We start from the raw sequence: 23,983 nt of genomic DNA on the forward strand, positions 1-23,983 counted from the left end.
AGAAAGCACAAACTTTTACAAATTCAGTTTACAAAGACACCTCAAAGTGGTTCAAACTGTGGCTCAGATTGAAATCTTGTAGGCTTTCTGATCCCTAGAGCAAACGCCTTGGGCTTCTCCCAAGGAGTCATGAGACAAGAATGCCACAACACCAGGAGACACACAGCCTGGCTTGAAAGCATGCGCATGAAAGACTACCATGGAGGTCACGTCTAGGTTTGGAGGTGGTGGATTCAAATCCTTCCTAAAGCTCAATGCATCTTCAAAGCACAACAGGAACCTCACATGTGCCCTAAGGATTAAGAAATCACTTGGATCGGAGAAGTACACAGGCTCTAGTCAACTGCTGGGCTACAAACTATAGGTTCACATTTCATCTCCATAAGAGGGCTGAGTATGTACTGCCTACCTTCTGTGACAGAGGCTTGAGAGGAGAGTTTGAGCACTGCCAATCTATGGACTGAAACATTCCCAGACAGTAAGCAGTGTGAAGTCTCAACTTAACCTGTGTCTGTCTCTTGGAACTACCAAGGCAGGAGTGTGTGTATACCACTGGGAAAAGGAGGCACTTCCAATTGTCAGCACTGATCTACCTAGTCTCAACTTCTGGTCTATATTTCCACATTATTTACTCAACACAAAATGGCCATGACAATGCCCAGGCACTGTGATACTTTCACTTTATCAACACACCACCTATCTCAGCACCTAAGTGGGGAGAAGGCAGAGCCAGACTCCAGTTCTTCAGCTGCTCCGAGTGATGGCTGAACCACTGACTCTGTTCAAACCCTGTTCCCTACCCATCCTCACTCCCCACCCCACCTTGCCACAAATGTATTAGAATCTTGTTCCTTGGTTTCAGTATTATTCTCAGGAATTTCCTTTTAAAATGCAAATGACCTTCAAAGGAATATATTAAGCTACCTTAAACTCATCAAATCAATCACTAGGCTCGAGTTCACAAAGGGGAGAAGAAAAAGGCCTAATAAGAAAGAGCAGTGGAAGCCTGGATGAGACGAGATGGTGAAGGGTCCCTGGGGCCCCCAATACAGTGAGGGGCTCAGAAAGCAGAGTTGAAATGGCAACAACAAAGAAACTATTCCTACTTCACAATTTTCCTGAATCATGCCCTATTGAAAAATTATGAACTTTTACATTAATTTGGGGGTGGGATGGAGGACTACAGTGATCCTTTAACCACTCAATTACTTGCTTCAGTCTTAGGAATCAAGAATCTCTACTTCCAAATCCAGGAAATCAGTGCCATGGAATTGAAAGAGTAAAAACATCTGAGATCAAAGATGAAAATCAGCTCAGAGTGAAAAAGAAAAAACCCTGTCCTCAACTGGGCTAGAAGGACAGACACTTATAAAGGCAGGTGCAAAGGTAAGAGAAAAAATGATTTCCCCCAAGGTCATGTAGCAGCTACAAAATGCTTTAACAACCCTCTGCGTGACTACTGCTTTCTTACCAATGATACCCGCAGACCCATTTTTCTGTAGCATCAATTACTGAGGACTGTTTGTTGTTAAACTGCCCCTGTCTCAAAGTAGCACCAAACCCTAATTAATCCTGCCTTCTAATCCTGCCTCAGAAATAGCAACCAATCCAAAACTGACCATTTCCCTGAGAGTGTTCTCAGAATCCTTCAGCAGGAACCCAAACCGTACAAAGGCCGCATCCCTCCTCCCTCTTGTGTGGCATTCCACAGTTCCGCTGGAGAGCCTGCTCTCACATATTACACCAATAAATTCTGGTTGTGTCAGACTTCGGCCTTATTTCAGGTGACCTTTGAAATGAGAAGCCTTCCTCTCTTCCCCCTCCCAGCTTCAACTTCCAGATGCAGAGCCTCCACCCCTTCCTACTTGCCTGCTTGGACAGACCACCCTCTCTCCTGCAGGGGGCCCGAGCTGGCTGATACCATGGGAAAGCGGAATGCATTCATTCAATGAAATGGAGGTCATAAAAAGAGAGAAGGAACAGCCTCAAGAATAAAGAAAACCCAGCAGTATATGGTGTTCTAGAAGCCTCCTCACAAGTGTTTCAAGGAGGACAGAGTCATCAACTGGGTCCTGTGCAGCTACTAATTCAAGTAAGGTTGAGAAAGTGAGAACGAAGAAGCATTGGAGGTGGTATCACGTAGGTCACTGGTGTTTTGAAAAGAGCAGTTTCAGTGGAGCAGTGGGGACGGAACCCAATGGAAAGAATTTAGGAGTCCAGAAATCAAGAGGTGGAGATAGCCATTTCTGACTGAAAATTTTCCAAAGAGTTCTGCTATGAAGGAGAGAAGTGAAAGAGGGAAGAAACTGGAGAAAATAACAGCATTATATTTCTATGCAAGAGCAAGAAATGTTTAGAAACCTGAATGTCCATCAGTAGTGACTGGCTGGAAAAATAACACATCTACCTGAGGGGAGACTCCACAGCCATAAAACAGAATGATTTCTAGAATATATTATTAAGTGGTGGTGGGGGGGAGATGCAGATCAGTATCTAAATAGTTATCACACTTTTGTGTAAGAAAAGGATCAAAATTACATATATTGACTAGTATTTGCAAGACAAAGCGAAACAAACAATGCTCTACAGATAAACCATAAATGAACAAATAAAAATGGATATCTGGCTGAAGGAGGCGGTAATGGGAGACTCCTCTAAATATATCATTCCTAAACTGTGACTCAGGAATAGCAGAAACGCTTTCCATACTGAGAAAAATAACCAACAACAAACAACAAAAAGAAAACAAAAACAGGGGCCCCTGGGTGTTTCAGTTAAGCATCTGCCTTTGGCTGGGGTCATGATCCCGGGGTCCTGGAATCGAGCCCCATATCAGGCTCCCTGATGAGCAGAAAGCCTGCTTTCCCTCTCCCACTCCCTTTGCTTGTGTTCCTGCTCTCACTGTCTCTAATAAATAAATAAAAATCGTAAAAAAAGAAAGAAAGAAAGAAAGAAAGAGAAAGAAAAAGAAAGAAAGAAAGAAAGAAAAAAACAAACAAACCTAGGTCAAAGGGAGACAGAGAAAGGACTGGAGATAAATTCTGTAGGATGGTGACTGGCATGGATAGATGTACAATAAACGCCAAATTATTTATGCTCAACTACTTAGCAGCATTTAAGTAGCATTAAAACACAAACAAAAAGGGATACCCGGGTGGCTCAGTCTGTTGAGCTGCCTTCAGCTCAGGTCACGACCCCAGGGTCCTAGGATCGAGTCCCCTATGGGGCTCCTTACTCAGGAAGCCTGCTTCTCTCTCTGCCTGCCGCTCCCCCTGCTGGTGCTTTCTCTCTCTCTCTCTGATGAATAAAATCTTAAAAAAAAATGTTTACTGTGTTGCCCTACTGGAAGTCAGTCAATATTAAGATTAAATGTCTGACAACTGGCTATGTCTAACTATAGCTGAAGGACCATAATGGCAACAGGAAACAAAAAGCAGAAAAGACCTCCTTACTTAAGCAAGTTAACATTTAATGTTGTAATTTAAAAATGAATTACTTTGATAAAGATTGGGCATTAACTTCTCAGTGAACACCACCTGTGGTATGGAAGACAACACAACAAAATAGTAACCAGTTTTCAGTCAATCATATTACTTCACAGCAGTCTGCTCTGTAGACCACCTATATCAAGGTCATGTGGCTTACATATGAAAAAATACAGATTCCTGGGTCCCTAACTACAATGAACTAAAACAGGTTTCATATATGAAATCTAAGAATTGGATTCTACCCTAAAGAAGGGTATCTAAACTTTAACTTTCCCTCTTCATTTGTTAGTTTCCCTGAAAGCAACTGGAGCACTAATTCCTTCCTCTGAAAACTGACAATTAAAGGTAAAGAATTAAGCATTTAATCTAGCCTTACTACAAAACTAAATTTCAGAATGTCATTGTTGATGAAGAAACCATTAAAAAAAAAAAAATCCCAGAACTACTCTAGCTAATATATGTGGAAGAAATAATCACTTTGTAACTCCTGATGAAATGATTCAGGCAATAATCATCAATGAATGAAAGCATTAGGCAAAAGGTTGGTTGACAGAGAAGACCTCTGCAATGGAGGGATCAGGCTAGCACTACTATCAAAACCTTTTGATTGCTCTTAGCATCACTAAAGCTATAACAATTTTCAATAGCCAAAAAATTTTTGAAAAAGAAGGAAGCTGGAAGTCTCACAATTTCTGATTTCAAAATTATAGCATTACAGTAATCAAAGCAATGTGGTATTGTTAAAAAGATGTACAGACCAACAGAAGAGAAGAGAGAGTTCAGAAGCAAGCCCTCATTTATATAGTCAAATGATTTCTGACAAGACAGGCAAGGCCATTCAAAGGGAGAAAGAACAGTCTTTCCAACAAATGGTGTTGGGAAAACTGAGTATCATATGCAAAATAATAAAGTTGGACACTTACCCTCACACCATACACAAAAATTAACTCAAAATGGGTCAAAGACCTAAACATCACAGCTTAAGCTATGAAATTCTTAGAAGAAAACATAGAGAGGAAGCTTCATGAAACTGGATTTGGAAACCATTTCCTGGATATGACAAAAAAAGCACAGGCAACCAAAGAAAAAATAAATTGGGCGACATCAAAATTAAAACTTTTGTGCATCAAAGGACACAATTAACAGAGTGAAGAGGCAACCCACAGAATAGAGAAAGTATGCGAAAACTGTGTATTTCATAAGGGGTTAATACCCAGAATATTTAAAGAACTCCTACCAAGGGGTGCCTGGGTGGCTCAGTCATTAGACTAAGTCTGCTTTGGCTCAGTCAGGATGCAGCCCCACATCAGGCATCCCTGCTCAATGGGGAGTCTGGTTCTCCCTCTTCCTCTGCCCTTCCACCCACTTGTAGACTTATTCTCAATTTCTCTCACAAATAAAATCTTTAAAAAACAAAAACAAAAACCTGATTAAAAAACAACTTGAAAAGACAAGCTGAATGGCCAACAAGCACATGAAAAGATGCTCAAGATCACTAATCATGGGGCGCCTGGGTGGCTCAGTGGGTTAAGCCGCTGCCTTCGGCTCAGGTCATGATCTCAGGGTCCTGGGATCGAGTCCCGCATCGGGCTCTCTGCTCAGCAAGAAGCCTGCTTCCCTCTCTCTCTCTCTCTGCCTTTCTCTCCGTCTACTTGTGATCTCTCTCTGTCAAATAAATAAATAAAATCTTTAAAAAAAAAAAAAAAAAAAGATCACTAATCATTAGGGAAATGCAAATCAAAACTACAAGATACCACCTCACATCTACCTATTAGGATGGCTACTATTAAAAAAAAAAAAAAGAAAGAAAGAAAATAACAAGGGTTGGCAAGGATATGGAGAAACTGGAACTCTTGTATACTGTTGCTGGGAGGTAAAATGGTACAGCCGCTATGAAAAACAGTATGGCAGTTCCTCAAAAAATTAAAGTGTCATATGGTCCAACAATTCCACTTCTAGGTGGATCCCCAAAAGAACTAAAAATAGGCTCTCCAAAGAAATATTTCCATACACATGTTCATAGACTTATTTATAATACCAAAAGGTGGAAGCAATCCAAGTGTCCAATGATGTATGAATGCATTCTAAAAGTGTGGTATATACATATAATTGAGTATTATTCAACCTAAAAAGGAAGGAAATTCTGACCCATGCTACAACTTGGATGCATCTTCAGGATATTACGCTACGTGAAATAAGCCAGTCACAAAGGACAAATACTGTCTACTATAGGATACCAGTTATATGAAGTACCTAGAAGAGTCAAATTCATAGAGACAGAAAATAGGATGGTGATGTCAAGGCTGGAGAGAGAAATGAGAAGTTACTATTTCAAGGGTACAGAGTTTCACTTTTGCAAGATAAAAAGAATACTAGAGGTAGATGGTGATGACAGTTGCATAAAAGCGTGAATGTACTTAACGTCACTAAATTGTATACTTAAAAATGGTTAAGATGGTAAATTCTGTTATGTCTATTTCACAACTAGAACAAACAAGCAAAAAATACGCTGAAGCCCAGTAACTTTAAGTTAGTTATTCAAGGCCCATCAGTAATAGATTATATGGCAGAATCAAAAACAACAAAAGTCAGCTCTTTTTAATCCTAATCTAGTGCTTATCTATAACACTACGCAGCACTCCCACCCCTGGTCAGTTTTGAGTGTTCCATCAACCAGGAAATAGGTAATAGTTAAGGGAGGCTATTCCTGGCACTAAAGATGGAAATATTAACATCCTCATTATTTAAACTTTTATAGACTACTAATAAAGCATAATCTGAGTGGGTAATAGCACAACTGCAGAACATTAAGATAGACTGCAAGTATACTGAAGCAACTTAAAACACTAATTTAAATTTAAGTACAATCAGGTTTAAGAATATTGCAGGAAATTAAAACTATAGCTATAGCACATAAATAGCCAAACTTACGCAACTGGCATAAAAATACAGATTAAACTGACATTTTAACAATCATTTTGGCAGTTATGTTGAAAAGCACTTAAATATAACACTGGATAAAAGGACTTAATATTTAAATATTATCCATTTTATATGCAAATAGGTAGAAAGATGGCTGGTGTTCCTATCCTTTCACTACTACTGCTGAATTTCTCAACCAGTCTGACTGGAACACACTTGGAACTTCTTGACACAGTATTTTTATCAAAGGATAATTTAAAATAGAATATTTAAGCAGAAGTACTTCCAAGTAAGTACTTAGTTCATCAGAAAGTCAAATTTTAGACTACCAACTGGTTTACCTAATTCAAACTTAAATACCTTTTTTTAAAAAGGCCATTCCTCTTTGTACACATGCTTCTAAAATGAAGCTTAATTTAGGACTCTGGTATTTTCTATGGAGTTACTAAGTATGTTCTGAATATTTAAAGGCATAACAACAAGACATAGGCTCCATTTGTCTTTTTTAGAAAGTCAAACCTTATCTTTGACATAATTTATGGACAAAAAGTACAAAACAGCAGTGCTGATGGTAATTGGTTATTCCTGGTCAAAGCTTTTCTGTCCCAGAGATCTGGTAATACACTACATTAACTCTGATCTCCCTTCCCCCTCCTCCTAAAAGAGGACAGGCTTTGTTTCTGGCCTCAGAGAAACTGCTGCCAGTCAACATCACCATCCAAGCAGGGCCAGTGCAAAAACTAGCAAAACAAAACCCCTCCCCCTCATGGTTCTCGCCAAAGAGAATTACATTACAGACATCACAGTCACTGACAAATCAGAGTCAAAGACATTGACAAAGCAGAACTTCCTAAATGTTTCTTCATTCTCCTCCTCTGCTCATTTTTCACTTTCTCCTTCATTTCTTTGGTCTGGCACAACTCACACGAGCACCCTGTCCTCCTCTTCATTTCCATCACTGCCTCTTAATAGGCCAAATTCTCTTCCTGGCTCAAATCTGGGCACAGAACTTTGGAGAAATGAATGAGTATTCTCATCTCTAAACTGAAGTAGGTCTAGCAACATCCACACACGTGGCATCTTAGGGTTCACTCAAGACGATCTGGACTTCTCAACTCTACAAAAGAAAGTCCATCTCCCCACTCACTCACCTCTGAGGTACACAGCAAATAGAGATGTCCCTCCTAGGCCCCTTAGTCTGGGCCTGCTACTCATCTCTCTTCCAGAAATATTCCTCAGAGTACTATCACCTCTAATCCACTTCCCATTCTTTCCCACACAGAACCCTCACCCATGCAGGCCAAACTGGACAAGTCACACTCAACCAGACTTTATGCTTCTTTACTGCAGTTTGGAAATGTGGCGCCTTTCCCCTATCACCAAGCTGAATCTATTCAGTTAAAATACTGCAGATTAGGGAAAGCCCTTCCAGACCATTTAACCGGGAAAGTTATTTCTTTATTATTGAGAAGTATTTTTAATAGACTTTATTATTTTTCAAGACTTTATTTGTAAAGCAGTTTTTAGGTTCACAGCAAAATTGAGAAGAGGCATGTATACACTCTGCCATGTATGTACAAGTTCCTCCCTCTATCGACATCCCACACCAAAGTGGTATTTGTTATAATCAATGAACCCACACAGGCACATCGTTATGACCCAAGTCCACAGTTCTTAGAGGTCACTCTTGGGGCTGTACATTCCATGGGTTTTAATAAAAGCATAATGACACGTATTCACCACTATGGTAACACACAGAATAATTTCACCACCCTAAAAGTCCTGTGTTTCGCCTATTCCTCTCCCCTTCCTCCCCCAACCCCTGGCCATCACTGATCTTTTTATTGTCTCCAGTTCTGCCTTTTCCAGAATGTCATGTAAGAATCATACAGGATGTAGCCTTTTTTTTTTTTTAAGATTTTATTTATTTGACAGAGATCACAAGTAGGCAGAGAGACAGGCAGAGGGAGGGAGGGGGAAGCAGGCTCCCTGCTGAGCAGAGAGCCCGATGCGGGGCTCGATCCCAGGACCCTGAGACCATGACCTGAGCTGAAGGCAGAGGCTTAACCCACTGAGCCACCCAGGCGCCCCAAAAGTATTTTAGTTTTATAAGAAACTCCCAAACTGTCTTCCAAAGTGACTGTAACATCTTGCATTCATGCCCACAATAAAGGAGAGTTCCTGTGGCTCCACATCCTTGCCAGCACTTGGTGCTGTCAATATTCAGGACTTGGGGCATCTAATAGGTAGATAGTAGTAACTTATTTTAATTTGCAATTCTCTAATGACATGATCATGAAAATCTTTTCATATGCTTATTTGCTATCTGTATATCTTCTTTGGTATGATGTCTACATTTAGGTTTATGATCCATTTTGAGTTAATTTTGGGGAAGAATATAAGGTCTGTGTCTAGATTCATTTCTTTGCATGTAGATACTTAGTTGATCCAGCACCATTTGTTGAAAAGACTATCTCTTCTCCATTGTCTTTGCTTCTTTAACAAAGATCAGCTGACTATACTTGTATCCACTTCTGGACTTTTTATTCTGTTCTATTGATCTATTTCTTTATTCTTTCACCAATACCAAATGGTCTTGATCCATATAGCTTTGTATGGTAAGTCTTGAAGTCAGGGAATGTCATTTCTCCACTTCTCTCTCCAATATGAGTTGGCTACTCTGGGTCTTTTATCTTCATATAAAATTTAGAATCAATCAGTTGATATCCACACAAACTTGCTGGAATTTTGACTGGGAATGTGCTGAAGCTATAGATGAAGCTGGGAAGAAATAGCATCTTGAAAATATTGTCTTCCTATCTCTCTACTTACTTAATTCTTTGATTTCTTTCATCAGAGCTGTGTTGTTTTCCTCATGTAAATCTTGTTCATATTATGATAGATTTATACTTAGGTATTTAATTTTGGAGGGGGATCCTAACAAACAGTAATACGACTTTAATTTCAAATTAAGTTGTTCACTGCTAGTATGCTGGAAAGTGGTTGACTTTTACATATTAATTTTGTATCTTGCAACCTTGTTATAACTGCTTATTAATTCCAGGAGTTTTTGCCATTTTTTCAGATTCTCTATATAATCATGTCATCTGCAAAAAAGCACAGTTTTAGTTCTTCTTTCCTAACCTATATACCTTCTTTCTTTTAATTGTTTTATCACATTAGTTAGAACTTCCAGTATGACACTGAAAAGCAGTGGAGTTTTCCTTGCCTTATTTCTGATTTTAGAGGGAAAGTTTCTAATTTCTCACCATTATGATGCTAGCTGAAGGGTTTTTATAGATATTCTTTATCAAGTAGAGGAAATTCCTCTCTGTAGCTTTCCAGTAGTTTAACCATGAATGGGTGCTGGATTTTGACAAATGGTTTTCCTGCATCTATTGATAAGAACAGGTCATTTTTCTTCTTACCCTATTGAGGTGATGGATTACATTAATTGATTTTTGAATGGTGAATCAGTCTTGTGTATGTGATATAAATTCCTCTTATCATAGTATGTATACTTATTTTTATATATTGTTGGATTGGGTTTGCTGCTATTTTGTTTAAAAATATTAGCATTTAGGGGCACCTGGGTGGCTCAGTTGGTTAAGCATCTGCCTTCTGCTCAGGTCATGACCTCAGGGTCCTGGGACTGAGTCCCATGTCGGGCTCCCGGCTCAGCATGCAGTCTGCCTCTCTCTCTGCCCCTCCCCCTGCTCCTGCTCTCTCTTCTTCTGTCAAATAAATAAATAAAATCTTAAAAAAAAAAAAAAGAATATCAGCATCTATGTTCTTGAAAGGTAACAGTCTGTGTTTTCTTGTAATACCTCTGTTTTGAGTATCAGAATAATGTTGGTCTTACCGAATGAGTTAGGAATTCTGTTTCTGTCTTCCCTCTGTTTCTGTCTTCTGGAAAAGATTCCAGAAAAGTAGTATAATTTCTTTCTTAAGTGTTTGGTAGAATTCCCAGTAAACTCATCTGAGCCTGGTGTTTTCTGTTTTGTAAGGTTATTGTTGATTCAATTTAATAGATAAAAGCATATTCATGCTTTCTACTTCTTCCTGTGTTAAGCTTTGGCAGATTGTATCCTTTGAGGAACTGGTCCATTACATCTAGGCACAGAGTTGCTCATAATATGCCTTAATTATCCTTTTAAAGTCCATGGGATCTATAGTAATGTTCCTTCTTTCATTTCTTATTTTAGTAATTTGTGTCTTCTTTTTTTTTCTTAGTAAGCCAATCTAGAGGTTTATTGATTTTTTTTAAAAAAAGATTTTACTTATTTGACAGAGGGACAGCACAAGCAGGTAAAGTGGGAGAGGGAGAAAGAGGCTCCCTCTGGAGCAGGGAGCCCAACACAGAGCTTGATTCCAGGACCCTGGGATCATGACCTGAGCTGAAGGCACACGCTTAACCGACTGAGCTACCCAGGTGCCCCTAGAGGCTTACTGATTTAACTGATCTTTAAAGAACCACTTTTTGGGGCGCCTGGGTGGCTCAGTGGGTTAAGCCTCTGTCTTCGGCTCAGGTCATGATCTCAGGGTCCTGGGATCGAGCCCCACATCGGGCTCTCTGCTCAGTGGGGAGCCTGCTTCCTCCTCTCTCTCTGCCTGCTTCTCTGCCTACTTGTGATCTCTGTCAAATAAATAAATAAAATCTTTAAAAAAAAAAAAAGAACCACTTTTTGGTTTGCCAATTTTCTCTACTGATTTTGTTTGTAATTTCATTGATTCCTGCTCTAATTTTTATTTTTCTTCTTCTTCTACTTACTTTGGATTTAATTTGCTCTTCTTTTTCTAGTTTCTTAAGGTAGAAGCTTGGAGTATAGATTTTAGGCCTTCCTTCACATTAAGCTGACTATTCTTCCGCCTTGGGTACTCTACACAAAATGTTCAACACCTTCCTGATTTTAGGACCTAGAATCTTTGACTCCACCACCAAGATCCCACTAGAGCTCCAAAAAACAAACAAACAAACACACAAACACACAAACAAAAAACACCAGACACTAGGATGTCTGAGGTAACAAAAGCCTTAAGGAACCTTTACTAAGAAGTTAATACAAAACAAGTTAACAGTTGAAGAGTAATTACTGTACATGATTTCACAATATAGTCAGATGTTTTAATAATAAGAAAAAAAGCTAAAATAATAATAGCATCTAACACTTAATCAGGACTTATCATGCCAGATGCTGTTCTATAAACTTTTATATGCATTAACTCCTTTAATTCCCTCAAAATGCTATGAAGTAGGTACTGTTTTCCTTTTTTTATAGATTAAAAAAACTCAAGTCACTGAAAGATAAAATAATTCCTAAAGATCACATTGCTAATTACTATTAACTAGAAGTCAAACCCAGATGATATGACTTCAGAGCTCATGCTACTACTCTCTTGCCCTATTTTACTAAAAAAAATGCATGAATTTAACTATAAGTGAGCCAAATAAGAATTTTTTCTTATTTTCTTATTTATTCATTCTTAGCAAGCAGTCCAGATTCTATTTCTCAGATGGTTGTCTAATACATTTATTATTTGGTCACTATTTATACACTTTGCCCCACCTCAGCAAAAAGAATTAATGACCCACAGAGATAGAAAGCACATTAGTGGTTTCCAGAGGCTATGACAATAGTGAGTGACTGTTTACTGGGTATGGGGTTTCCTTTTAGGGTGATAAAAATAGCTGAAGACTGCACAATACCGTGAATGTACTAAATGCCATGAAGTTGTACACTTTGCCATTTTACTGCAATTAAAAAAAAAATGAAGAATTATCTAGGGGAACCTGGGTGGCTCGGTTTGTTAAGTGTCCAACTCTTGATTTTGGCTCTGGTCATGACTTCTGGGTTGTAAGATCAAGCCCTATGTAGGGCTCTCAGCTGGGTGTGGAGCCTGCTTAAGATTCTCTCTCTCTACCTCTCCCTCTCCCACTCCCTGCCTATCTCTGTCTCTCTCCCACTCTTAAAAAAAAAAAAAGAAAAAAAAAAGATCTACAATACTTTCATTAATAGTAATCCAATGAAATGGTATTCAACTACTAAAAACTTTGGTTTTGAAAGTATTTAATAATGGGGAAAGATACTAAAATGTTACTGAGTAGGAAAAACAATAGTTTACACAACTATATGTAGCATAATGTCAAATTCAAAAAAAATTTTGTTTTTTGTTTTTAATACTGGGTATACATTAACAGTGTTTGTATCAATATAGAAAAGTAAATGTTTTGTTTGTTCTTTATATTTTTTGTATTCTCTAAGTTCTAGATTTCTGTTATTGTCAGAAAAAAATATACTTCTTTTTTAGGTTTTATTTACTTATTTATTTGAGAGAGAGAGAGAGTGAGAGAGTGTATATAAGCTGGGAGAACAGCAGAGGAAGAAAGAGGAGAAGCAGACTCTCTGCTTAGCAGGGAGCTCAATGCAGGACTCGATCCCAGGACCCACGGATCATGACCTGAGCTGAAGGCATACGCTTAATTGACTGAGTCATCCAGGTGCCCCAGAAAAAATACACTTTTAAAAGAATTTAACTGCAAATAACTAATAAGTTTACCAACATAACAGACTTAAAAGTTCCTCAAATAAGAGAACAAACAGAAAACAAATAAAATGGTTGAACTAAATTTAAATATATCAATAATTACACTAAATGTGAGTAGTCTAAACATACCAATTAGAAGACAGAGATTATCAGACTGGAGAAAAAAAATGACCCAATTATATGCTGTCTCTAAGAAACTGCATATATAAGACACAGGTAGGTTGAAAGTAAAAGGCTGGAAAAGGATATATCATGCAAACACCAATCAAAGAAAGCTAGAATGGCTATATTAATATCAGACAAAATAGACGTCAGAGCGAAGAGAATTACCAAGGAAAGGGGGACATTACACAATAATAAATGGGTCATTCACTTAGGAGACATAATTTTAAATGTGTACGCACCTAACAACTGAGCTTCAAAATGTATGGACCAACCCCTGATAGAACTGAAAAAACAAACAAACAAACAAAAAAAAAAACAACAAAAAAAAACGCAAACCGAAAGCTGTAGTTGGAGACATCAACACTTCTTTTTCAATAACAGATAGAACACTATTAGACCAAACAAACAAGCAAATAATAAAGAAGAGAAATTGAATGTCCTCAACCAACTGGAACTGACATTTATATAACACACCACTCACAACAACAAAATAACATTCTTTTAAAGTATGCATGAAATATTCACCAACAAGAAAGACTATATCTCCTGGGTCAAAAACATCTTAAATTTAAAATAACCAAAATCAGGGGCACCTGGGTGGCTCAGTGGGTTAAAGCCTCTGCCTTCAGCTCAGGTCATGATCTCAGGGTCCTGGGATCGAGCCCCACATCGGGCTTCTCTGCTCCACAGGGAGCCTGCTTCCCCCTCTCTCTCTGCCTGCCTCTCTGCCTACTTGTGATCTCTGTCAAATAAATAAATAAAATCTTTTTAAAAATAAATAAATAAATAAATAAAATAACCAAAATCATATAAACTTGTGCTCCCTGACAATAATGGAATGAAACTGGAAATGATTAAACAAGATAACAGAAAAACTGCCATTTGGAAATTTAAAAATGTGCTTCTATATAACCCATGACTCAAACAGGGAATCTCAAGGGAAATTAGAAAGTATTTTCAACTGAGTGAAAATAAAAATATAATATTTCCAAAATCTGGGCTATGTAGGTAAAAGTAGTGCTTAGAGGGAAATTTACAGTTGCTATAAAATAAGTGCTTCTGTGCCTGCACCCCCAAATTCTTTTTTCTTTTTTTAAGATTTTATTTATTTATTTGACAGACAGAGATCACAAGTAGGCAGAGAGGCAGGCAGAGAAGAGGAAGCAGGCCCCCTGCTGAACAGGAGCCCAACTTGGGGCTCGAGCCTAGGACCCCGGGATCATGACCTGAGCTGAAGGCAGAGGCTTTAACCCACTGAGCCACCCAGGCGTTCGCACCCCCAAATTCTTACAATTGAGACCGAATCTCCAGTGTGATTGTATTTGGAGGTGGAGTCCTAAGGAGATAATTAGGTTATGAGGGTAGAGCCCTCAAGAATAGGATTACTGCCCCTATAATAAAAACAAAAAAACAAAACCACCCAGCAAGCTCCCTTACCCTTTCTGCCCCGTGAGAACATAGAAGACAGCCTTCTGTGAACTAGGAAACAGTCCCTCACCAGACGTCAAATCTGCTGGAGTCCTGATCTTAGATTTCCCAGACTCTAGAACTGTGGGAAATGAACTGCTGTTGTTTATCACCTATCTAATCCAAAACATTTTGTTATAGCAGCCCAAAGAGGCTAAGAAAATAGTACTAAACATCTACGTTATAAAAGGTCTCAGGTCAACATTAACTTCCATCTTAAGAAACTTGGAAAAAGAATAAAATAAACCCAGGGGTGCCTGGGTGGCTCAGTTGGTTTAGCATCTGTCTTTGGCTCAGGTCATGATCCCAGGGTCCTGGAACTGGCCCCCACTCACAACAGGCTCCCTGCTGAGGGGGGGTGCCTGCTTCTCCCTTTCCCTCTGCTGCTCTTCCCCTGCTTGTGCTATCTTGCTCTGTCAAATAAATACATACAATCTAAAAAAAAAAAAAAAAAAGAATAAAATAAACCTATATCAAGCAGGATGAATAAAATTAAAAGCAGAAATCCATATAACTGAAAACAGAAAGAAAAGTCAATGAAAGTAAAGGCTGATTTTCTGAAAAGAACAGTAATATTAAGAAATCTATCAAGAAAAAAGGAGAAAGAAACACAAAATATCAAGAATGAGAGAAGAGGGATGTCTAGGTGGCTCAGCTGGTAAGCATCCGACCTTGATTTTGGCTCCAGTCAGTTCTCAGGGTTGTGGGATTGAGCCCCACACTGGGCTCTGTGCTCAGTGTGGAGTCTGCTTGTCCTTCTCCCTCTGCTCCCCCACCAGGCGCATGCGCTCATGTGCTCTCTCTCTCTCTCTCTCTCTTAAATAAATAAATAAATAAATAAATAAAATCTTAAAAAAAAGAAAGAAAGAAAGAAAGAAAGAAAGGATGAGAGAAAAGATTATCACCACAAAGAAAGCATTAAAACAACAAAGGGTACTACAAACAACTCCACACGCAAAAATTTGACAATTTAGTGAAAATGACCAATTCCTTGACATTACCCAAAGTCATCTAAGACGTATAACCTGAACAAATCTAGAACTATGAAAATAAACTGAATTAGTAATTTCAAATTCCCAAAAAAGAACCCTCCCAGATGGTTTCACTGACAAATTCCTTAAAAGAACACCACCAATGCTATACAATTTCTTAAAAGAAAAAACAATAGTACAACATGTTAGAGCTTATAGAGCTGCATGGTCCAGCGAGGCAGGCTACTGGCCACATACAGCTACTGATTACCCAAAATATTGAAATGATCCTATTTTGGCTATACTAACATAAAATGAATTATTAAACATTTAAAAAAAGATTTTATTTATTTGAGAGGGGGAGAGAGAGAGAGAGAGAACGTGCGCAAGAGCACAAGACCAGGGGGAGGGAGAAGCAGACTGCCAGCCAAGCAGGGACATTGGGACCATGACCTGAGCTGAAGGCAGATGCTCAACCGACTGAGCCACTCAGATACCCCTATTTTTAAACATTTTTAAAAGTCCTCAAATAAGACTCAGTCAGAAATAGGATCTGCTTTCTTAATCACTTCTGATTTCTAAACATAAAAGAGAAACTAAAGGGTGCCTGGGTGGCTCAGTGGGTTAAAGCCTCTGCCTTCAGCTCAGGTCATGATCTCAGGGTCCTGGGATCGAGCCCCGAATCCGGCTCTCTGCTCAGCAGGGAGCCTGCTTCCCTTTCTCTCTGCTTGGCTCTCTGCCTACTTGTGATCTCTGTCTGTCAAATAAATAAATAAAATCTTTGAAAAAAAAAAAAGAAACTAAAACTAAAAAGGAAAAATGACTTAGAAGTGGCTACTAAGCCACACCCTAAATCGCTTTAGAATTCAATTGGTCTCAAAACCAAGTACAAGCAAAACCCTTAGAACTCAAGAAGTGGGCACCTGGGTGCACAGTTGGTTGAGTGTCTAACTCTTCATTTTGGCTCAGGCCCTGATCTCAGGGTTGTGGGACTGAGCCCTGTGTTGGGTTCCAAGCTTAATTCAGAGTTTGCTTTGGATTCTCTCTCCCTCTCCCTCTGCCCCTCCTGCTTGTGTTTTCTTTTTCTCACAAATAAATAAATAAATCTTTTTAAAAAAAGGAAATCAAGAAGTCACTGCAAGGACACGGATCACTACAAAGCTAAATCCAGAGGTTAACAGGTACACAAAGCATCCTTTTCTAAAGTCCGAACATCCAATATTGACATTCTCTTTATAAAGAAAGGGAAACATAAGCTCTTTAAAGATAAAAGGAGAAAAATAAAGAGAGCTTTAGAAAAAGTGTAAAGATTACAGAATGAACTAATTTCTAACATAAATATCTTTGCCATTTCAAGGAAAAACCCCTTCAAGTATTATGGGGCTAGTGTCAAAGCATCATTACAGAAACAGAATGCATTTGCTTTTCAGTAAGGAGACATCCTCCTCAAAGAGTCCCACCTTAACTACAAGACTAATGGGAGGTTTCTAAAAATAAAGTAATGACCACATTCTGAGCAGTAACTAAGGGATCGCATCTGAAAAACTAAGATATCAGACAAAGCTTAAGAGACCAATACATTGGGGCGCCTGGGTGGCTCAGTGGGTTAGGGCCTCTGCCTTCAGCTCGGGTCATGATCCCAGGGTCCTGGGATCGAGCCCCGCATCGGGCTCTCTGCTCAGCGGGGAGCCTGCTTCCTCCTCTCTCTCTCTCTGCCTGCTTCTCTGCCTACTTGTAATCTCTGTCAAATAAATAAATAAAATCTTTAAAAAAAAAAGAGAGAGAGAGACCAATACATTAATCATTTTAGATGCTAATCATCAGTCTGTTACACACAATTTTCAGCAGGTTTATAGCACATACTGATAAATTAGGTATTCACCATGATTTGAATGGAAAGCAATTACTCCTGCTTCCTTACTTTTATCAAAGATATGATCTGGCCTGCTTCAGTAGAAACTGTACACTGACTGCACTTCCTAAAACTTCCCATCACACAGTAATTCTATAAAAGCTTAAGAATTTCTCAGGTGAAGCAATTCAGCATACATGTGCACATTTTTTTGTGAAGGGGAAATGTACATACCCCTCTGTTGTTCTTTTTCCTCATTTTTATTATTTTAGAAATGAAAAGAATCATATGACCAAATATGTTCACTTAATATAATGGCTCTACCTCTCTCCCTGCAAGGAAGGTAATCATTAAGCCAATGATGCATATTAAAATCATTATCACCCAAGAATCACAGAAATGGAGTTTTTATGTGTTTTACTATGATGGGGCTATACTAAGTAAGCACTTTTTAAGTAGATTCAGCCCCAGCTACAGCCCTTACCAATGCATATGCACAAAAGTTAAGGATTCTGGGGTGCCTGGGTGGCTCAGTGGGTTAAAGCCACTGCCTTCAGCTCAGGTCATGATCCCAGGTCCTGGGATCGAGCCCCACATCGGGCTCTCTGCTCAACAGGGAGCCTGCTTCCTCCTCTCTCTCTGCCTGCTTCTCTGTGATCTCCGTCTGTCAAATAAATAAATAAAATCTTTAAAAAAAAAAAAGTTAAGGATTCTATGTACATATTTTTTAAAAGCAAATTATGTTTGAATAGTTAATCTTTAAAATTGTCAGGGATTTTAGAAATATTTCTTTTCTATTAAACAAGAAGAATATTTAGATGTTAAGCAAGAATTATATTTGGTTAAAAATATTTTTAAGGAGCAACCTCTAAATTCTGAATCCTTGAAACCTAACATTCCAGATTAAAGAAGTTTCTGTTAACAAAAGGGTTTTTGCTACCACAGGAAAAAAAAAGATGCTGCTTTCAGCATACTTTCCCTTCTATCAAATAATAAAACTAATTATGAAGCAAACTGCTAGCAGTAACACCACACATTAAAACTACTCACAGTTGGATTTCAAAGCAGTTACAACATCTGATGATTCATACTCGGACATGCAAATATTTTATTTACTACCTTTCACATACTTACACTGTTTCATCTGATTTCTTGATTTTCTATGCTGCGAACAGGTTCATGACACACATATGTGCATTTTAGAGGGTTAATCTGACTAGTACAGCCATTTCACATTGCCTTTGACTCATGTGGAACTACCTAGACACAACCACCAAATCATTACCAATATCTGGTAGCACTACTACCAAGAGCAGGCTTTCCTTCTCTGAAGCTAAAATAGCACATAACCTTACAACATAAAGATACTTAAGGATTTCAAATTCATTTACATTTGAAATGTCCCTCTAAAAATAAAAACATTTCGGGGCACCTGGGTGGCTCAGTGGGTTAAAGCCTCTGCCTTTGGCTCGGGTCATGATCCCAGGGTCCTGGGATCGAGCCCCGCATCGGGCTCTCTGCTCCATGGGGAGCCTGCTTCCCCCCCCCACTCTGCCTACTTGTGATCTCTGTCAAATAAATAAATAAAATCTTTAAAATAAAATAAAATATTTTTTAAAAATAAAAATAAAAATAAAAACATTTCCCACACAAGTCACAATCAGCTTAGGCTAGCATTTCTTCATCAAAAAAGAAATCTGTTGTTCTCAAGGGCTACTCTTATTTCTGATATTACAGAATTCTACAGACCAGAATTGAAACACAGACTGCCTTATTGAGGATCTTCTAGAAGCAAATGAGGCAACATTTTGAGTCCAACATTTAAAGAGAGAAGTTCTAATATAAGGTCAACTAAATAGACATTTTTCCAAAGACGACATCCAGATGGCTAAGAGACACATGAAAAGATGCTCAGTATCACCAATCATCAGGAAAATCCAAATCCAAACCACAATGTAATACCATCACACACCTGTCAGAATGGCCAGTATCAAAAAGACAAGAAATATCAAGGTGTTTTTGTTTGTTTTCTAAGTAGGCTCCATGACCAATATGGGGCTCAAAGTCATGACCCCAAGATGAAGAGTCACATGCTCTACTGACTGAGCCAGCAAGAAATACCAAGTTTTGATGAAGATGTGGAGAAAAGGGAACCATTATACACTGCTGGGAATGTAAATTGGTGCAGCCACTAAGGAAAACAAAATGAAGGTGCTTCACAAAATTAAAACTAGAACTCCCATACTATCCAGGAGGTATTAATCCAAAAGAAAAATTAATTTGAAAAGACATAAACACCCCTATGTTCACTGCAGCATTATTTATAATGGCCAAGTTGATCAACAGAAGAATGGGTAAAGAAGATGTGGTGTGTGTGTACACACACACACACACTATTTCTCAGCCATACAAAAAAAAAAAAAAAAAAAGAATGAAATCTTGCCATCTGCAACAGCGTGGATGGACCTAGAGGGTACCATGCTAAGTGAAATAAGTCAAAGTACCACATAATTTCATTTATATGTGGAATCTAAAAATGAAACAATTTAACAAAGAAAACAGAACAGACTCACAGATACAAAGAACTCATGGGTGCCAAAGGGGAGGGTAGTGGAGGGATGGACAAGACAGGCAAAGGGGTTAAGAGGTAGAATCTTCCAGTAATAAAATAAATAACACAGAGGGATGTAACGTACAACATACAGAACATGATCAATAATGTTGCAGCAACTTCGAATGGTGACAGATGGCAACCAGACTCACTGTGCTAACCATTTCATACCGTATATAAAAATCAAATTACTATGTTGTACACCTCAAACTAAAACAGTATGTTATTTATTCTTCAATTAAAAAAAAAAAGCAAAAAAGGTGGGTTCAATAGGCAAGAGGGAAAGAAAAAGGGCAGAAGTGCCAAGTAAAACAGCACCTAAATGGAAGGCACAGAGTGGAATTTAGAGGAAGTCTATGTGAAACCAGAGCTGCTTTTACAACACTGACCAGTTAAAATACAGAAGGATGAGGAGGGACAGTCCCGCATCACTTGGCTAGGAATGACACTCGTAACTGGAGGAGGTGGAAGAAGAACTTAAAGTTTTAGGAAATAAAGAGTGTGGTTTATAGAGCGCACCCAATAACTTTTCTAACATGCAGGACATATTATGGTTTAGGAGCTTTAATCAGGAAAGTTTCAGAGATGTCTAGGTGACACAGTCAGTTAAACATCCAAATCCTGGTTTTGGCTCCGGTTGTGATCTCAGGGTTGTGAGATCAAGTCCCCACCTCAGGCTCCCTGCTTAGTGGGGAGTCTGCTTGAGATTCTCTCTCTCTCTGCCTCCCCCCACGCACCTGCCCTCTCTCTCTAAAATAAATCTTAAGGGCACCTGGGTGGCTCAGTGGGTTAAAGCTTCTGCCTTCGGCTCAGGTCATGATCCCGTGGTCCTGGGATCGAGCCCCACATCGGGCTCTCTGCTCAGCAGGGAGCCTGCTTCCTTTCCTCTCTCTGCCTGCCTCTCTGCCTACCTGTGATTTCTGTCTGTCAAAATAAACAAAATCTTTAAAAAAAAAAAAAAATAAAATAAATCTTTTAAAAATCTATAAGGAAAATTCCATTTCTAATCTCTGAGAAACTAAATGGACAATGTGTAAGTATTTAATGTACAAGTGCAATGACCCTAGTGACCATTATGAACTACTAACAAGAACTACTTCAAGGGGAGAAACTTTCCTCAGCACAGGATGATCACACTATCACTTCATCTTAGCTTACTTCACAACCAGAATGCCTCTAACTTAGAAGGAACCATCACAGTGCAGGGGTACATCTCTCCTACACAATTCTGGAAGAGGGTACTCCATTATTGGAAGGAGGCACGCTACTGCTGGTATCAAGACTAAAATGGTGATACTCATGCTCCTTACTGCTTCCCAATAGTCAAGTGTCCTTAGTGTTCTTAAGAAGTGTGCCTCTCCTAGCAGGCAGGAACTCCTTGAGGAACACTGATATTTACTCAACAACCTAAAAGTCGCTTCACCAACATTAACCCTACTTCACTGCTAACTTACTCTGGAAATGTGAAGAAGACCTGGGAACTATATACTGAAGCCTCCCTAAGCCCTGACAAGTATTCACACCCTTGAGCCAAAGTTTCCATGTGAACCCCATAGAGTAATGAGGGCCAAATTAATCACAAAGGCCATAAAACTACTTTTCTTAATTTGTAGTAATAATTCATAAATAATTTACAACCTTTATGAACCCTAGACAAATTATTATCTCTGGTCTTTAGTTTCCTCGTCCATAAAATGTAGCCAATACTTCCTTTATAAAAGGTAATCTGTAATGTATAAAACCCAATACAGTGCCTGACATATAGCAGGTATTAGACAACAGGTTGCTTTTACCTAAGAAGCAGAAGTCTGTAAATAGAAGATAAAAGAAAATGTTTGAACTTGAAAAATCAATCTGCCAGGAAATCAGGTACTTAGTGGTATTCAACCAAGGGGGTTAGAAACATGTGTGGTGGGGCGCCTGGGTGGCTCAGTGGGTTAAAGCCTCTGCCTTCGGCTCAGGTCATGATCCCGGGATCCTGGGATCGAGCCCTGCATCAGGCTCTCTGCTCAGCTGGGAGCCTGCTTCCCCCCCTCTCTCTGTGTGCCTCTCTGCCTACTTGTGATCTCTGTCTGTCAAATAAATAAACAAAATCTTAAAAAAAAAAAAAAGAAAAAGAAAAAAGAAAAAAGAAACATGTGTGGTTCAAGAGGAGGGTTGCCAGGAAAGATGAATATGTGAAGCTAAAGTATTTAGTGAGAGAGGGCCAAGGGTCGCATACACATGACCCACATAATGAAGAACTGTCCACATAAGACACCAAGAGCACCTCTCGAGAGAAACTCTGAGAGAGGACAATCCATTTTAAATGGGGGGAGGGGACCCACTTTATAAATTATTAAATATAGCAAAAATTCCTTTTGAGGAAGAGAAATGAACTGAAACATAAGTGTTTTTATAAAAATAAAGAAAATGATTCTTTCCAGAGAAGACCATCTAAAGACTGTAAAGGAGACCACCCACCAAAAACAAAACAAACAAGTTTGTTGTTAAGACAGAAAGATGAGAGACAGAGTAGTTACCTAACTTGTCCAAGTTTATGCCCAGGCAACCTAAGCTGACTTTCCAAACTCTTCCCACTACGCCACACTTTATGAGCCTGCAAGGTGAGACTTCACAGAAAAACTGAGAAGAGCCAATCACAGTTAACAAGGCAGTTTATTTTCTTTTACATGTTCATAGTTGTGGTTTTATGTATACTGTACTCACATTCTGCCAGAAATTTACCATCTCTACTATCAAGATGTGTTATAACCAAGAGTAATCTGGATTCAACAAAATAGTAGTTTGTACAATGAAATTAAATTCTTTACCAGAGAAGATGAACTGTTTGCAAACTCTATACCACACAGCACAAGAGGTCATCTGAACAGGCAACAAGGGTTAAGAAGGCTTCCAATTCAGGGGCGCCTGGGTGGCTCAGTGGGTTAAAGCCTCTGCCTTCGGCTCGGGTCATGATCCCAGGGTCCTGGGATCGAGCCCCGCATCAGGCTCTCTGCTCTGCTGCAGGGAGCCTGCTTCCTCCTCTCTCTCTCTCTGCCTACTTGTGATCTCTCTGTCAAATTTAAAAAAAAAAAAAAAAAAAAAAAAAAAAAAAGAAGGCTTCCAATTCAACAAAACCAGTTTCATTTTTAGGTTTTCCCTTTATTTGAGGGGGCATTCATGTATGCTCTTATAAAGGAAAGGGTTCTATTGATTTTTTAAAAATGCTTTGAAAATCATGGAGCCAGATTATTAAGATCTCTTGAAAGTATTAGATTGCACAAAATCCTGAGAAACAAATCACAGATTATATGACCAAGAAAGGCTTTAAATTCTTTATTGCCTCCAAAACTAATATATTTTATACCCCAACTACTTCTAGAATTGGAGGGAATGTTACAAATATAAATTTTAGTGGCCAAAACAGTGATAATTATTTTTATCTTAACACTGAAACAGACACACACACACACACACGACCAGAGATCTCAAACACTAGAGAACAGTAAGAAGCAATTATTTTTGCATCAAAGGGATTTTTTTTTTTTTTAAGTCACATATGTGGTCATGCTCCTCCCTTAAAAACACTGGCATTCTTTTAAAAAAAATCTCCACTTTGCTTTGGGCTCAGCTTTTTGAAGTTACATAGAAAAATAAGACATGTATCACCTTAAGTTTTAAAGGTATTTGGGACACTCATCAAATACTGGGGAGAAAGAAGTAAAGTGCCAAAGAGAGGCAAGGGAGTAAGAGGTGCAGAGAAAATGCAATGGGGGGTGGGAGGGAGAAGAAGAAAATGCAATGGGAGCTCAGCAGTGGTAGAAACTAGCTGACCCTTGAACAATGTGAGTTTGAACCTCATAGGTCCACTTATATGTAGATTTTTTCTTTTTTGATAAATACAAGAAAGTACTATAAATGTATTTTTGCTCTCAATTTTCTGAATAACATTTTTTCTCTAGCTTACTTTACTATAAGA

At 38.7% G+C, this 23,983-nt stretch overlaps 1 protein-coding gene across 2 annotated transcripts in view; it reads right to left on the reverse strand.

Annotated features, from left to right (window-relative positions):
• The window catches only part of ILRUN (inflammation and lipid regulator with UBA-like and NBR1-like domains), a 91,176-nt gene that overhangs the window by 24,185 nt on the left and 43,008 nt on the right, over positions 1 to 23,983 (reverse strand). The window lies entirely within an intron of this gene.

The sequence above is a fragment of the Lutra lutra genome, chromosome 6, assembly GCF_902655055.1.
Source record: "Lutra lutra chromosome 6, mLutLut1.2, whole genome shotgun sequence".
In the NCBI taxonomy this organism is placed as follows: Eukaryota; Metazoa; Chordata; class Mammalia; order Carnivora; family Mustelidae; genus Lutra; species Lutra lutra.